The sequence below is a fragment of the Diadema setosum genome, chromosome 5 (assembly GCF_964275005.1).
Source record: "Diadema setosum chromosome 5, eeDiaSeto1, whole genome shotgun sequence".
NCBI classification, from domain to species: Eukaryota; Metazoa; Echinodermata; class Echinoidea; order Diadematoida; family Diadematidae; genus Diadema; species Diadema setosum.
Window position 1 is genome coordinate 19,838,399 of NC_092689.1, and position 15,835 is coordinate 19,854,233.

Below are 15,835 nucleotides of genomic sequence, written 5' to 3' on the forward strand. Positions count from 1 at the left end.
ACAGAGCTTGGAGTATAAAATAAATCAATCGTTTGATTTCGTCAAAATTTTCACCGAGCGGTCTGCATCAACTCGTGTGAACTAATTTGATTCAAAATGACACCCCTTAGGAGTAATTTATCCTTGATTTTGCTGACTTTACTTATCAACTCAATAATAGATGTCTAGACAGTTTTACCATCATGGAATGATAGAAGGGACATTGACATTACAATTCGAGAATTGACAAATTATAAGCAGGGTTCTGCGGAATTTGTTCCTGAGTATGCTTTGATATGGAGTAGAATGTTATTCCCGAACCTGCTTCCATCCGCAGTCCGATGAAACAGCATACAAACCTGAGCCTCTTTAATATTGGCATGCACCATGAACATGTTTAATGCTACACTACAGGTTAGCTTAATGTCCTATAGATAGCAGTACACTTGGTTTCGCATGACGATCAATGACCTCTGATAGTTGATACACCGTAAAGCCCCATCACTTGATCGCAGTCATTGGTCGACCTTACGGGATACAAAGTCCGAGTGACATAATAAAACCTATTAATTAGCACTAGCGGTGTTCTGCATGTAACCGCATAACTCGCAATGTTCCAAATACTTACGGTGTGGCGATAGTGGTGAAGTTTGCTTGACTTTTGAAGAGCTTCGTATACGGCTGCTGCTAACCTGGGAAATCGCTCTGTTATACGGTTGCCACAGTGATATTCCTGTTAAAGTCCTACGGCATCGAATACTGACATGGGTTTTCATGAAATCGCTAACGAGAACCCTCCATGGACGATTACCTTTTAATGACTCTTCCTGCCCAGGTCTATCACTAATCAGACGTCCGATCGGCTGTCAGCGCCACGCAGCGGCAGAGGATAATGTTGTGCATACAGTCATGCGCGCGAGATCAACAGTTTGCCAACGCGGCATTGCACCGATTTTAGCAGACGACATCACGCGTGCGTGCGTGTTATGCCGGCAAAGCGTCGCACGCCCGTTTCCGAGGGACCGTTGTGCCACTTCTTCCTTCCCAAGGAAAAAAAGTAGTATCTGCAATATAAAGTACTCTTTATTAGTGGTACCATCAGTATAACAAAATAACAATCAAAATAATCAAACAGTACAATAAACGATAACAAATGATACGAATGATACGACAGGCAAACATTAAAAGAAAAAGAATCAAACTCTCAGTCTCCGAAATCACTTATTTGTTTACTAGCACTAAAATAAGCATCCAATATCTTCTCTTGGCACTCATAATATATTGATGATTAAACCAAAGAAGAGTCTAAACACTCATTAATTTTGCCAGACGAGTGAAATAGGCATCCCTAATTCAGATTACATTCCCTACTTGATGGATGACTGACAGAGCTTCTCATGATTATAGGCCTACGAATTTTCAACTGTTTTAGAAAGCTGACACGTTTAACATTCTCTATATAGGCCCTACATTTGGCAGCTTAAATGACAATACTTTTTATGACAATACAATTGTATTTTCCATATAATTATACGCTGTGAAATGATGTCACAAAGCAGTAATATTGTGACATCGCACGCAGCTTCATGCGGTCACTTTGTGAAAATGTGACAAAGCAAGCAACACTACAACTCAATTCTGACATCGCGCCGTGCTTCGTATGGTCACTTCGTGAAATGCATGTCGAAGAAAGCAATTGCGACATCGCGCCCTGCTGCGTACGGTCACTTTGTGATCCCTTCACAACATCGCGTCCACCGTTTCCACCACACAATGCAATTCTGGCCTCATTTTCTTCTCTTATTTGTTTTAAATTTTGGATCTAAAATATGAAAACCAATATAGGCCTACACTGTTAGTACCTTTGACAGTCAGACCACGACAGTAAAATATTTGGAGTCTCCGATTCTTTTATACTCTCTTGGCAAAGTAAATTTGTATACCATGTATACTATGAAAAAATCAACTTTGTTGGACTGGCAATTTGGGGGAAATCTGCTTGCTATACCGACATGAATATCTTTCAGCTTTTTCATTACGAATAGACTTAACGCGGTTAATCCTTTTCACTCCGAGGCAGTTCACGCCTGTATAGAACAGATGCTTTGAACAGATAAAAAACAGCACGAACGAGGTGTTGTACCTGGACAAAACGAGAGATACAAATCGGATTAATCTGTAGCAACGCGTCTCGACTCTAATGCGATTCAATCGAAATTAAAGCAAGAGCATAGTGGATTTGTGGAATGGAGAAATCGAATACAGCACATTTAGTGCATATACAAGAACTCTGCTTTGAGTTGTGATTCCTGTACAAAACGTCATGAAAATATACTAATTTGATATAATTAAGATTCAAACAACCTTATGAGTTTGAGAGATGAGTCATCAAATAATACGAATTATGTTTAACGTCAATTGAATATTCAAACATACAAATTTGACTCACTTCAAAGGGACCGGTCATAACGCCAAGACCTTGAAAGATTTCTGTAACGTTTACTACCTCTTTTCAATTATCTTCTACTCGGGGATTGATGTATCTGTATTAACTTCAATTACTGTAAGTTGTGTCTTGTGTCTCCTTTAATGTAAGAACTCTGCTCGTCAGTTATCTTGGGTTCCTTTAATTCATTGTGAAATTCCATCTTGTCTGTGCTGTTGTGTTTCTCACACGTATACATAATTTCTAATCACGGATAATCTTTGCCAAACACAGAAATGAAGGGAGAGAAGTTTTACCTGTATTTCCTTTCTCTTGAAAACGTATAACGTATATAGATTTTTTTTTTTTTAAAGACGCTCAAGAACTTAATGGAAGCAAATTTTATAACGACATTTTATCTCTGTCACACTTTACAAGACATTTCATCATAATAATGAATATCATATTTTGTTGTCTTCTTTTCCTCTCTTGCTACAGAATAAGAACATTGTGATATGTCAGCTACACATCACGAAAAGAATTAGAGTTTTGATTTATGACTAGTTGCAACTTATTTCTAAGGGCAGGGAGGCCCGGCCACAGTACATGCACCCTATACATGAATCATGACATGCATATATTATGTCTCCATTTGACGACAGACAGCAGGCAACAATAGCACCATACAGAGCGTTTAGTTCAACTGCTTACATAGAACTTTCTACAAAGGAGACAACAATTATGATTTGCATTTCATGACGATTATATAAAGCCTATATCATAGGCGCCGGAAGTGGGGGGGGGGGGGGCAGGGGGGGCGGCCGCTCCCCCAATCCAAAAAGTGGGGGGGCAAAACGCATTTTTGCCCCCCAAAATGCCCCCCAAAAAATAAAAAAATAAAAATAAACAAATAAATAAAAATAGATAAAATAAGATAGATATGTATATAAATGAATAAACGCGAAAAAAACATAGCTACAAACGGCAGTTTTGGGACTGTAAAATGTCAAAATTTCCAAGCTCGCTCGCTCCGCTCGCTCGCATTCAATCGCTATGCCATTCTCCTAATGTTGCTGCCAGTAATTGCCAGCAGTTGCGCCTGGGCCGCCCCCCCCCCCTTAATTTCCAAAGCAAAAAAAAAAATTACATAAATAAAAAATAAAATATATATATATATATATATAGCTACAAACAGCAGTTTGGGGACTGTAAAATGTCAAAATTAATCGTCAAATTTATTCGTTATGCCATTTTCCTAACGTTGCAGAGAGTAATTGCCAGCAGTTGAGCCCGGTGCGCCTCCCCCTCAATTTCCAAAGCGAAAAACATAGCTACAACGGCAGTTTTTGGACTGTAGAATGTCAAAATTTTCAAGCTCGCTCGCTTCGCTTGCTCGCATTGAATCATTATGCCATTCTCCTAATATTGCAGCCAGTAAATGCCAGCAGTTGCGCCCGATGCGCCCCCATTAATTTCCAAGCGAAAGATATAGCTACAAACGCCAGTTTCGGGACTGTAGAATGTCAAAATTTTCAAGCTCGCTCGCATTGAATGGTTATGCCATTCTCCTAATGTTGCTGCCAGTATACATTGCTAGCAGTTGCACCCGATGCGCCCCCATTAATTTCCAAAGCGAAAGATATAACTACAAACGGCAGTTTTGGGACTGTAGAATGTCAAAATTTTCAAGCTCGCTCGCTTCGCTCGCTCGCATTGAATGGTTATGCCATTCTCCTAATGTTGCCGCCAGTAATTGCCAGCAGTTGCGCCCGATGCCCCCCCCCCCCTTAATTTCCAAAGCGAAAGATATAACTACAAACGGCAGTTTTGGGACTGTAAAATGTCAAAATTTTCAAGCTCTCTCGCTCCGCTCGCTCGCATTTTATTGTTATGCAATTCTCCTGATGTTGCTGACAGTAATTTTGTCGTTTTACACCGTCATTGCATAATCCATGTAAGGAAAACTTACAATGTTGCTCAATGACTGCGTTGTTGAATGTATCACATTCCGTAATGTATTGTAGTCCCATTATTGCGCACGCACACACGCACATGCATACACACCGTCAAAATTACTTTTCCACAAGGTGCCCATCCCCAATGTTTCGACCCACCGTACGCCACTTTACATATATATATATATATATATATATATATATATATATATATATATATATAATGGTATTATTATCCGCGTGTTGGAATAAGAGCATGAAGACGATGAAGACAAACAAGTTATTTTTCTGTGCTGAGCTTCAAATACAAATATCACTGTTACCCTGAGGAAGATCCGTGCAAGGGTCGAAAATTTGGTTTACAAATAAATGAAGTTGGATTCTAATGCATTATGTCAACTTGTTTGTCTTCATCGTCTATATATATATATATATATATATATATATATATGTGTGTGTGTGTGTGTGTTTATGTGTATATTGTGTAACATATGTATGGTCTATCGTGAGCCCCCTCCAATATTTGCCCCCCCCCCCCATCCCCCCAATCCAAAACTGCTTCCGGCGCGCCTGGCCTATATGTTTGAGTATACATCAGATGTCTTTCTTTTTTCAGGTCATTAACCAGTCACGAGCAAGGTACAACAAATGATTCCATAGCTTGTAACTATACGTACATTATTTCCATGCCGGATACTCACAGCATCAAAGACAACATATTGCATTATTCTCTCTTGCTGGATTAATGGGGAGTAATTTGGATCTTTGTGTTTCATAGAGGGTGGCACGTCTATATACTTTATACTAGCACTATGTACGTGTAATATTGTAACAATCATAAACGTTGGCGCTTTCAGAATATTTAAACACATAGTGCTTGTTGCTACGCAATGTTTAAAGGCATAATTTACCATTTGCAGATGAAAGCATTAGTGCTTTAAAATAGTTCTAAAATGTGAGTTAGGGATAGAAACAACCACTGTCAAAATTTGAATCCGTATAATCGATGTTAAGTGTTGTTAAATACACGAAATGTGAACAATAGTTATAATAAAAATGTTTCCAGACTAAACCGTATACAGTTACGGTTTATTGAGAAAAACCCTGATATTTCCTTTATTTTAGGTTTTATTGCAAATATTTCATATGGTAGGATGTTTTATGATACAACAGACCTACACATATGCATCAAATGTGATATCTTGAACATTTTTGAAATCACTGCTCCCAAAGGTAAACTGGACCTTTAAGGCAAATTGGAATGGCAATTTTATTGAAAACAATCAAGTTCAGTGAATATTTTTGCTCGTTTGTTTAAAAAAAAAAGATAAATCCCCAAAGTAAGTTTATATCTCTGATTAAAGAGTAAAACATGCAGGCATACGCGAATTTTGCTGAAGATACGGGATCATGCCCGTCTAAAACAAGGGAATCGACCGTCAACTTCATTCTATATAGATTTCACCGTGAAAAGGGAAAGTTTATCATGAAGGTGAGATAATTGCGGATTACATTGTTCTCAGAGCTCAAAGAACAATCAAACAATGTGTTTTGTTATTTCACATCGAGATCACAATCGACAATATCTCTTTCCTGAATTTTCTCTCAAATGTCTCCCTTTCCTCGATAAAACCTGCCAGTTTCCTCCGAAAAGTCGGCGAAAATAAGTCGGTTGTAGATTACTGCACTTCCAGTTTACTTGCTTTGAATAGTCCGAGGGTGCCGCTTGGTTTCGTTTGGTTTTATCTTTTTTATTATTCTTTTTATCTTGCCCCTGCTCTTTCGAATTGATCCCTGCCAGTTGTCTATCTGTCTGTCTGTATCTATCTGTCTGCCAGAATTTACATCAGCCTAAATTAAATTTTATGTCATGTGTACTGTACTATCTTCTTTCCATGTGACAAATCCAATTACAAAGGAAGGAGTAGGTTTTTGAAGTTGACTTTCTTTTTCTTTTTATTTTTTTTTATTTTTTTATTAGGGGGAGAGCCTGGTTCAGGTATAGTATTGGATATTTGGACATGTCAGATCCAAGTAGTATTGTACATTTTCAGACCTCTTTCAATAAACATCAGAAAGCAAAATGTGTGTCCCTGTTATTTCTGGCACGCATTTATCTATTCCAAAAATACCTAATACGGGAATACCATGTTACACAAATGATGCAAAGGAAATTTTCAGAACATTATTATACCTTACAGATCAGAAATACAGAAAGAATTGGATTGTGAAGCGAAGCTAAATGAAATCATTTGCAATACAAATCAAAACAGTAATTCACAGTGATGGTGTCACTTCGTATTCGAAATAACAGTATAAAAAGGAAGACATTGCTGGCAATATTATAAAGTCCTGATTTTTTCACACAGTTTAAAAACTAGAAAATTCATTTTACTGTTTAACAGCCATCAGTAACAACGGAGTGTCTATAACACAGTAAAGCGAACTGTAAGATTGTTCCATTTTCTCTGTTTCCGACTAAATTTGTAACCCGTCTGTTAATCAACCAATCATATAAACTCTGCTTATTAAGTCTATACCCAGTGATCGATTGGCTTAAAAGGAGTACTGCCTATCAGCTATAAAGACAAACTTATTCAGTGTTACCAAGATTGGCTTGTTATCTTACTATACGGTCCAGTTTTGTTATGGCCATCATAACCACTGAGACGCCTTTTTCGATTTCTTTCAGGACAGGTTGCATGCATGCCAATAACAAGTACAAAACAAAACGCAGAAGGAGCAGTCTATTTTCAGGCCTAAAATTGATTCACGTTACATTTGGTTCATTTTGAGATTTTTTGGGTTGATTCTCATTCTTACAACACGACTTATCACACGACTTACCACAAAGAGCAGCTGGTCTCATAATCAGAGGTGGACATGTAACAGTTATCATATGATTAGTGAATAAACATTATTTTAGGATGATACAATGACCGTGTTTGTTTTGTTTTGTTTTGTTTTGTTTTGTTTTATTTTTGGGAAAATAATTAAAAAAAAATCTTCTATATAGGAGTATGGGTAACGTTTGCGTCAATCAAAGAGAGCGTGATTTTATTATGCATAATTGTATATAACTTTTGCTGTGCATTCTGCCGGATATGATAAACAGTGTTGGTATTGTATCAGATTGGGATATGTCAGTGACAAGATTTAACATCTCGTTTCGTTGAGACAGAGCGAGTTAGAAATGAAAGGATGAAGAAAGTAGAAATAATGGAACTTTAAGAATGTTTTGTCTTGTAATCCAGTGCCAAGTCTTGAATTAAGCATTGGCAAGAATCTTGCATGACTGTGGCAGGAGTAAACAAGCGTGGAGAGATAAATCATTTCATAGATCCTTTCCATTTTCTAAGGGTATAATAAGGCTGAAACAAACTTATTGTTAAATGGTATCTCGGTTATCATGCCAGTTAATTCAATGGCTCTGCAATAACCTCGCTCCGACTACACTGACAGCGATAACCGCACCTCGTCCATCAAAAGCAAGGATTCTTCACACCTCTTGCCTAAAACAACAGAGAACAAAAAATATCAAGAATAAGTTAATGTGGAATCGTATAATCTGTCTTTTTTTTTCTTTCCTCAGTCAACGTCCTCTTCAGGTTGTTATGTTATGATGATCATCATCACCGTTATTATTTTTATCGTTATTATCATTGCTGTATCATATTATGATAATAATAGTAATAACAAAATAATGATGATGATGATGCTAATAATAGTAATTATTATTATTATTATTATTATTATTATTATTATTATTATTATTATTATTATTATTATTATTATCATCATCATCATCATCATCATCATTGATGTCATTATTATCATGCAATAAGAACGCGAGTTCTGTCTTGCTGCGGGGTGTGTGTGTGTGTGTTGTTGTTTTTTTTTGGGGGGGGGATGTTTGTTTTTGTTCCTGTGTGTGAAATGAGTATTAAAGAGTCTTAGCTTGTATAATGTCTAATACAATATGGGTATGCCTATTACATCTGTAGTTCGAAGTTTATGCGTCCGTTGAATGGTCTGACTACTCTGCAAACCTTGAGCGACTTACAGCAAGCATGTGTGAAATGCAGGGAAGAGAAATGGGAAGAGTCAAGAATGACTCACTCAAGACATCAAGCCAGACAGGTGCTAATACACTGTTGAATGTATCGGTAAAACCTCCAGCTTATTTCTACTCATACTTAAGGTCTCACATCTGTAAATAACGTGGACGAGCCACGCAGAGCATCCTTCTTTTTCGCACTACAAAAAGTCCGGTGTTAAATATGAAACACCGAGCTGGTGTTAAATTTCCGGTGCTCATTCATGGTGTTAGATTAACACCTCCGGGTGTCATTTCAAAATTTAAAATTGTTTTTTGAATAGTTTCTTAGTTACTGCACTTCTTGTTAATTTTGAACTTCAACAAGACGATAAAGAATTTTCCGATAAAGTACTTGATTTTTGAAAAAATGTGTAAACACGTTTACACCACAGTAACACCAGTTGGTGTGGTCCCCTATTGAAGCTACACGGGTGTTATACCATTGAAATTAACACCACCAATATCAAATCAACACCATGCGGTGTCATTATTGAATTAACTCTAGCGCAGTGTCAAAAATATCACCAGCCACAGTGTCAAATTAACACCACGAAGTGCCAGGTGAACACTTTTTAACACCATCACAATACATTTTCTACACCTGTGGGTGTGGTCCTCTATATTGAAGTTTCATCGGTGTTAGATTTAACACCCATGGTGTTACATCTAACACCGATGTTTTTACAGTGTATACAGATACGTAAACTAATCTTAGAGGGAGAAAAGAAGAAGTAAGCCATACAGACCTATTAAGAACTATTGATATCTATATATAGGTAGAGCTGATGAGAGTGAATCCTTCAAAAATGCACACCTCATGTTGAGGCGGCCCTCGTTTTCTTTTAGGTGTAAGGGGACTAGAGTTGTATGTTTCGTATGCTATATATAGTATGTTTCGTCGTAACTTGGAAAACAACCCCCCCCCCGCTCCCCCCCCCCAAAAAAAAAAAAGAAAAAAAAAGAAATAGAGAACCAAAACCGGATTTCCGTCACAAAAAAAAAGTTGTTTTCTTTAATAGGAAATACGAAAGACACTAAATCTTTCGTCTATCTTATATTTGCTTTAACCCGTTTAGGACGGTTTGGTATTGCTACAACACGCATTTCCCATAGACGCTTGCCCGAGTATACTCGGGACTCGTCCTCAACGGGTTAACATTGTTTAATTCTTAACACGTGTGTCTACAGAATCTAGTGTTAGACCTGCAACGGAATAATGTACACGTATCTTTTTTTTTTCATCAATTAAAACCTGCTATGCGATAAAACTTCATTTTGTGTAATTGCACAGAAATGAAATGCCCATGATTCCAGTTTAGATTTGGTCGAAAGGGCATTAAAGAAACGAATTTATTTTGTATGTTTTGTATATGTTCACGTGCTGATTTCGTTTCACTCAATAATGTGAAGCTGGATAGGAAAAAAACACACGATAGATTTATGGAATTAATGGTGCGACTAATGAACTGAAATTAGGAACGAGAGTTGACGGAAATAAAACAAACAAACAAACAAAACAAACGGTGCTCCTCCGAATCAGTCATTCCGTCCTTCCGTCACGAGTTCAACCGGATGTTAACACTACTGGCAGATCCAAGGCATGCTCTAGAACAGAATACTTATTAAGGGAATGGAGGACATAGTTTGATAGCTCCAGGATAATCTTCAGTCTTGATGATATCAAATACTCTTACCTCTCTGCGAGGCATTATTTATTGTCTGAAGATGTCTCTTGAACAGGGATAACCTTGGACGAGAGCCCGCCGGCCCGTACCTCGTATTACTCGAGAAAGTCGGACGTTCCGAGCGTTCATTCGTTGAATTCTTTGTCCTCTCCTCTATAAGAGTCAGAGAATGAGTAGTTAAGGCATTTGTATATTTCTTTCAAAGACACAAAAAACAACAAACAAAAATTGAAATTCATCCTGCAGGATCCTAACAGGGCCTTCCTTCACAGAAAAACATGCCCATTGTTTCAACAGACGAAGAAATATTATCTAAAGCCCATCGCCATAAGCATGATAAGATATGGAAATAGGATATTAGGCTGTAGTGCATGGCTCTCATTCCGCACTATACTTCGTATTAATAATATTATTGCAACTTATGACGCATCCGTCCCTTATAAATAGGCCGGGTCGAGATGGGAAACTTTGCGCACAACGCCATAATTTTCTCCTTTTCCACTTTCTCCTTTCTCCTCTCTCCCTCTCTCTCCCTCTTTCTCTCTCATAGAACATGTAGAATGCAGTGTCAGTATCATGTTAGGGTAAAATGATAAGTTGAAATGGAGTAAAGTGCTTCTTTTGTTGTCATACTTGTACTTTCTTGTAAACATGCCCGAGTACGCCTTACGTTCCTTTTTCATGTTTTTGAAGATTTTATAAAATACATGTATTAGCTTATTGTTATGTACACCACAAAGACATTCTTATCTGTAGAGCGTTGGTGAAATCATTATCAAGTCCTCTTAATGAACGATTTGACACCTCATGGTGGCCTTTTTTTTTTTGGGGGGGGGGTCACTATTTTCACTTTTTGTTCTGAAGATACGTCTTCGATGTATCACTCCATGTTCATGCGTCAAAAGACAGACAACTCACAGTAACGCTTTTTTGCTCTTTTGATAGGAAACTGCAAGAATTAAATGAAACATTTGAAGAATGAAACAGTAACAACTGCCGCTGTTTTTGACAGAATCGTCAGTTTATTAAATCTTATAAGTACCATCGTGCTATATCTTCTCTTCTTGTTTCCCAAGCACATATGACTTCGCATGGTTATTTTTTTTTTCTTCATGCGTAGGATTAGTTATAGGTTATCTTTGGTGGATTTGCGTTATGAAGGAGAAAAGGAATATCTAGACACAGTACCGTTTCCATGGAGACAGGAGTATTGCGACGATCTCACGGCGTCTTCCTCCTTTTAAGTCGAGATGCATCCTTATGAGATGAGAGGACCCAGGGGCACTGTTGAGTTCTTATGACTTTCTTGAATGCCTGCATGCCCCGTACTGACCGACTGACGTAATTATGACGTCGGCTTGTCTTTACCATTGACAATCGCGTGTAATTCACACATATTATGTACGCGTCTATTCTATTTTCATGAGCCCATACGTTAGGAAATCCACACTCAGAACACTGAATAATTTGTTAAAAGGGGGGGGGGCACAATACCGCGCAAAATGTAAATTAACCACATGTCAGCCACTAAACAGCAGTGGTACCGTAATTAGTGCACCCGATGTAATAATTGCCGCACCTGAAGCCTAATTTCACAATTGGACTCATCAGGTGGATATAGATATTTTCTTCTTCTCGCCTCTCTTCTTATCTCGTCATTTCTGTCTAATCCAGAGTTGAAACACTTTCGTTTACATCAAGCAAACATTCACCATGCAGTAGATATTCTAAGCATGTTTGGTTCTGCGTTGACTACACGTTAACGACCTGTTTTCTTGTTTTTCTTATAAGAATTTTATGCTCAATTAGAGGGTGGTCATAAAGCACAGCGGAAGCACAAAGGGGAAAAAATTTAGAGGCTTTTATCCATTAATTCATGTGAACCCATCAATATATTTAGGGGGTTATCAGTGTAGGATATCGCGTTCAGTGTGTATTCGCTTCGGGCCGGGCGCTATCGTCACGTTATCATCTTCTTGAAAGGAAGAAAGAAATCAGCCAATCAAAACATACTGAACCTCACTGCATGCATCATCTTCAGTTTGAGTTTCTTTTCATGAAGTGGATGATAAAATAACATTAGACGGCTCGACCCATATCGCACCTACGCCGCCATGTCTTACGTAAACAGCGCCCTCGGTTTCTCGTTGCATTGCTCTTCATGAACGCGAGTGAGTCAGTATACCTCATGCGGTTTGCATTTTCTTTATTGAGGGCGAAAATTGACGGATGAAGTTAAACCAGAGTGTAGCCGCATCCCGAGGCGACGTCCCTCTACTCCTGGCTAGAGGATTTCAAAGGAAACGGTGATTGAACGCCTAACACCACTTTGATAGTGTCTTCAAACAAAAAGCAAAAAACTAAACTAAACTAAACAGAAAAACATCTTCTTACACTGTCCATGGTTTCGAAAATGTCAAAAACCGCCACCTTAGTTTCACAGCTTCAGAGGTAAGACTGAGTCATTCATCTTTTTTTTTTTCTTTTTTCTTTTTCTTTTTTTTAAATACAGTGTAGCTGATTTCCAGAGCAGGTTACAGCAAAAGGCTAAAACTGCTAGAGAAATAATTTTCTTCTCAATGGAATTACTGACAAAAATCCTCGGATAGGACATAAAATGGAGGTCCCGTGTATGAGAGAGTCACAGCTCATGCACGTAAAAGATCCCGCTTCATTCATTCATCGCAAAGAGCAGGGTGTCTAACCCGGTGAAGTGGTCCCACCCCACATCCAACTGGACCCCATGGAAGACCAGCTTATTGTAGCTGAATATGGGCTATCCAGCCATCTTCACAGATGGAAAATGAACAACAACAACAACAGCGGCTATATGCGCTTTTGACGTCTGAAAGGTCGAGACTGTTGCGTGTCTTCATACTGAAGAGCGCCACGTTTCAGACCTGTGCCAGAGTGGAGAAATAAGGGGGCAGCAGAGACATTTACACTCATCTCTGATTACAACACCATGCACAAGAAGCATAGTTGCGTGAAATCATGATGAAAATATCCTTTCAGTTGTTAACCCTATTCTAACTGGGCTATTTGAGAGCAAGTTTTTACTGGGGGGGGGGTCAATTTGACCCCCCCCCCCTTCAGATCTCGGCCGCCGATAGCGCGATCGCCGCAAAATTTTGCCTGAAGATAGAGCTGGATGTCAACTACAAGAGTACATGGTCATACAATAGAAGAATATTGCCTTTCTATTTTTAATAAATTAATTATGCAAATTTGTGCATGAAATCATATTTTCACCTATAACTCCATTAAAAAGACTGGAGGATTGCTAAATTTTTGTGTCAGAATTCCTCAAGACACATCAAACAATTTTCGTGTAAAAAAATAGCACAATCGAAATCAGTTTCTTTTGTTTTTTGTTGTTTTGTTAATTTCTTATGTATTTTATTGTTTTTTCGACCTTTTGTTTTCTATTGTTTTTTTGCCAAAATTTGTTGCAGGCACTTTTTCAGGCTTATCTACACTAGAATTGATTAATTTCAATGGTTAAAAGTTGAAATAATCTAATTTATATCAATTTAGCCAAAAAACACAATTTGTATTGGATTTGCACACAATATCATGAATTTGAGCTGTTTTTTGGTTGACATGCATATGCAAAACATTACGTAACTTCAAAACGGTGTACCCGGACGTCGCAAATTTGGTCTCAAAATGTGTGGGAGACTTCAATGAAAAAAGTCGTGAAAAGACGCGGCAAAATCTTTGCGCGTTGCGAAATCATGGCGCGAAACGTCGAGGGGGGGTCAATTTGACCCCCCCAGTTAGAATAGGGTTAATACAGAATATGTTTCTGATTTATTGTTGCATTCCATTATTTGTCTGTATTTGTTTTGTTTAATTGAGGGGGTGGGGGCTGGAAGAATAGGGGTGGGTGTTAGATTTGTATCATTACGTCGTCGTATTAATGACTGTGGGGCACCAGTGTGCACATGACTCTGACACAATGCTGAACATTTCTCAACGTCCACCAAGTTCAACAAACAAACCAACAAGAAGATACATTGTATGATATTTCTGAAACAAACCCAGCTGAATTCAAGCTTTGATTCCCAGTGCATCACCCATAAGGGAATTCTTCTTCCTCTTTTTCTTTTCAGTATTCAGGGTTCTTTTCAGTACTACAAACAAACAAACAAACAAACAAAACATCTACATGTATATGCACGCTAGTAAAAGCTAAACCAGCAGACTCATCATATAAGAGATGACATACAACGTATCCATTGATTTTGTGACTTGAAGAAGATTTCATGCGTAATATATTTATTTCATTTTCGACAGTATATATTCTCTGCTCTGTACAGTTTTACATGCATCTTGATTATGATATATAAATTTAATTCTATTGCTCACTGTTCCTCACTTCGTATCATCTTGGTAATTAGTGCTTACAAATACTGCAGTACAATACTTACATCTTTTTGTAAGTTTGTATTTACAGTGCGTTTCAGCGCATGGAAAAAATGAGAACTTCACAAGGGCCAATGCACTTGAAAACACACACATTAAATGAATGTCGAGTACGAAGACCTTAAAGGGATGGTACAGTATTGCTTTAGGTGAGAATTCAGCTTTAACATTTTGCAAGATACCTAGAAATCACTTTCAATGCTTAAATGCATACAATTCTAAGAGCAATTCAAAGTTTATTTGATGAAAATCGGTTTTGAAGTGGCTGAGATACAAGTATCTTTTCTTAGGATCACTTTGTTTTGGATATCTCAGCCATTTCAAAACCAATTTTCATCAAATCAACTTTGAATTCCTCTTATAATCATAATTATGCTCTTTCATGTTTCATACAAGGTTTGTCATTATCTCTAAAGATCATCAAAAAAAAAAACAATGAAAACCTCAAACTCTATCTCAACCAAAACTGTACCATCCCTTGAAGATGAGCACTTTATATCATTTAGGTTCATTCCCGTGCTTTAACTACAAATGTACCTCACACCTCATATCAACTCAGAGTCAACAACACCCAGGTGTGTCTTGTATCCAGTCTATGGAGATTAACAATAGTAAATAACTGAAGTGCATAGCTACAGTTTAACTAAACACTAATGAAATTCCCATGAGTTGTGACATAAAAAAAGCACTTTTATAAATTGTAAAGATAAACAGATGTACATGAAGTCTTCATGTTTGAAGGAGGCACAGAATATGTTCTGTAGAGCTAGGTAGCTTAGGGGTCACAAAATGAGTTTTAGTGCGGGTGGGGGCAGGAGTGGGAAACAAGGGTACATTGCAGTGATCGTGGTTGGGTCAAGGGTCAATGGTTGAAAGGAAGAATCTCGAGACAGAACCTTCTGAAGTCCTAGATTTTGTGGTGTTTTTAAAACTACTTTGTTTTCAGGTAAGGCGGGGGGGGGGGGGGGGGGAGTAAAGAGATAGTGGTGTATGGGCTGCACCCCCATCCCCCCCCCCCCCAGCTTATGGCTTGGCATAGAATAAAAACAAAACAAGAAATCTGTACTGACTTGCGGTACCTTTAACCAACTGAATGTTTGCTACACATTAGCTTCTCACAGACTATCCAGTAGTGTACACATATAACAATTAGGATTGCATATATGCCCTCCACATGCTGATTGCATATGCTAATGATGTGATGTCACATTCATGTTATCCTTCATGTGAAAATTAGTGACAAAAAAGAAGAGGAAAAAATGAC